Raw genomic sequence first — 2,962 nt, 5'->3', positions numbered from 1 at the left:
TGTGAAATGGGGATGATTAAGGATTGAAGATCTGGTTCCAGTTCAGATGAATACAAGAGTTCTAACAAAATTTTTAGTATCAGATAATAGTATATTATTTCACAAGGAGGAGAAGTGTCACTTTTCATGGCGAGCTTATTCCCCGCCTCACTCCGTTCGGCGGGGAATTTAAGCGAGCCATGAAAAGTCACTTCAATTCCGAATGAAATATGCTATTTTTTTTTCAAACGTTTTGTAATTCATACAATCAAATTCTGAACAAAATCGTACGAGAATATATCAGATTTGCACAGCTCTCATGGTTACATTTTATCATTTTATGTTGGTACTTCCAACTCTCCGTCAGCCGTCACGGATTCATGTGTCACTTCATCGTTTATTTTCATTTCTGCTCAGAAGTCAAGTCGTGAACAATAACAAATACAATATCTACTCTACACCTAGTAATATCGATATTCCTGGAACTTTTCTAAATAGAAATATATCAAGTAGATCCTGTGTTATCTCGAACTTATCTAATAGTATAGAAGAAGTTGTTTCATAAAATGGAAGGTAGAATCAAGCAAAATTATTACATCTCGTATGGCTACTATTTACATTTATTTTGCAGAATTGTTGAACTCTCCAGGGTGAAAAGATTCGAAAATACTATTACGTACAATCCACACATAAGTATTTATATATTTAATAACTGCATTGGATATCCAAAAGGATTGAAATAACTAGAAATATTTTTGATGAAGAATATTGTTTACAATGTTTTCTTTACGGATAAGTTATCGTAAAGCATTGATGAAATATATTGTAACATAACTAACCAATTTTAGCAGATATATCATTAGTGTTCAGAATAAATGATTGAGAGAATTTTAATTCTCATCAACAATATTAATGCACTTATATTTTTGATTACTAAAGAAGAATTACTGCAATTGTGCTAATATGTGATTTTATGAAAATAAATGAGATTTGTTTTGATATATTCTATTCATTCTATAATAATTTGTAGATTGAATGAACTCTCAGTCCATATTTTTGAAATTACAATTATTGAAAACTTTGATTGTTACATTAGAATGCATAATATATCCCTGCATTGAATGATAATCCAGGTATGAAGTGGTTACGTTTGTAGTACCTTCGCAATTGTATTTATAATGGGAACGTTCAAAATTTGACTACTCGATGCAAGAATATAGCTAGCCAAAATTTTAGCAATATCCAGTTTTTTCTGTGCTGCAGTTCTACATAACTTTCAGCAACAGAAGAGCTCCTCCATCCTCCATGTCATTTCAAGGATATTATATTTTCTCCTTTATTTAGCAGGTGAGAGGTAGATAATTATTTATTGTTATACTGCTCAACTCGATTCTTCTGAATGCACCAGAATATCTGATAATTAATATTATCTGCAATTTTGTCCCAAAATTATGATCATGTCCTGCCAAAATTCAGATAAGATAAAAAGATAAGATGATATTGAGGATGATAAACATATCTTGACATCGAGGAATTCAAAAACTTTTCTATGTCTTCAAATTCTAAAACTACAGATTTTTTTGGAAACGCTTTTTTTTTTCAAACGTACAATAACAACGTCTTTTCTCGACTGACAGGATCATCGAAAAGTTCTACTTTTCCTCCGCCGGAGGGAAAAATACTTTTCCCTCCGGCGGAGGGAAAAGTGGTTGCTAAGGAAATGATTAATTGGTTACTAAGGACAAGAATGAATAATTCTAATTCAAACGTCATTTTTATTGACCAAAGTTATATTGTACAATTGATTAATATTGCATTATGAAAATTGAAACCATATAGTAATGGACGGTTAGAATTATGTTCAAAAGTTGATGGCTCAATGTGGTCAAATTTGTGGAAGAGAAAACCCATTCGTTGTATTGTTGTATAGGTACTCAACCGATAACATAATATTGATTTTCGAAATCGAATTATTCGAAATGACAACCTTTATTGAAATCTTTGTCAAGAAAAGCGTTTTTATAACTGCATGATAAGTTTCGATGGTAGTTGTCTATGACTTGACAGTTGAGAGGAGTCTTTATATACGTTATTCTAACCTGAAAAAAGTCACGTAGTGCTGGGTCACCCAGTATATCTATCATATCATAAAAATAGTTATTAGAATGACTTGAAATAATAGTTATTTGTTTTACTAGACAGCAAAGTAGTGGATTGACTGCCTTGGCTGAATTCCTATGACTTGACAGTTGAGAGGAGTCTTTATATACGTTATTCATACCTGAAAAAAGTCACATAATGCTGGGTCACCCTGTATATCTATCATATCATAAAAATAGTTATTAGAATGACTAGAAGTAATAGTTAATTGTTTTACTAGACAGCAAAGTAGTAGATTGTCTGCCTTGGCTGAATTCCTATGACTTGACCGTTGAGAGGAGTCTTTATATATTCTTTATATCTGAGAGAGAGCCACGTGGGGAAGGGACACCCTGTATTCTCCTTCAAATTTCATTTTCCGCTATGTATATATGGATTTTATGGATTGCATTTACCCCTATATTCACATTGGTAGGACACAATATAGAAAATAAATCTAATATTTATACCGAGGTATACCTATTCACTTCTTCGAAACGAACATTTTTAGCAGAAAATTCAATTTTTCTCTCGAACAGGGAAATCAGCTAGCGAATGATATCATTTCTTGGAATCGAACATGCTTCTAAACTCGTTTGATCGTGTGTTGATTCAATATGTTTTTACCTTGATAACAGTATGAAAATTCCCATACATAGAAAACTCAGTCGACCTGATAGATTCAGAGCTTCTTTAAATACTATTTGAAGTTAGAATCCGAAGATTCTAATGGCGTGTTCTAAAGGGTGTTTTTTTTAGAGCTATAGAACTTTAAATTGCAATAAAACAACGATGGATTATTCGATTGACATGAATTTTATTTATCCGCAAGATAATCTTGTGG

General features: G+C 32.0%; 1 long non-coding RNA gene across 1 annotated transcript; it reads left to right on the top strand.

Annotated features, from left to right (window-relative positions):
* Window positions 1-210: 210 nt before the first annotated feature.
* Window positions 211-978, top strand: LOC123684059. Its single transcript, XR_006748095.1, has 2 exons — window positions 211-552; window positions 611-978. It is a non-coding gene; the product is annotated as an uncharacterized LOC123684059 (long non-coding RNA).
* The last annotated feature ends 1,984 nt before the right edge of the window (window positions 979-2,962 follow it).

This window comes from Harmonia axyridis, chromosome 7, assembly GCF_914767665.1.
Source record: "Harmonia axyridis chromosome 7, icHarAxyr1.1, whole genome shotgun sequence".
Classification (NCBI taxonomy): Eukaryota; Metazoa; Arthropoda; class Insecta; order Coleoptera; family Coccinellidae; genus Harmonia; species Harmonia axyridis.
The sequence above is the reverse complement of the archived record's forward strand: the minus strand, read 5'-3'. Positions and strand labels throughout refer to the sequence as shown.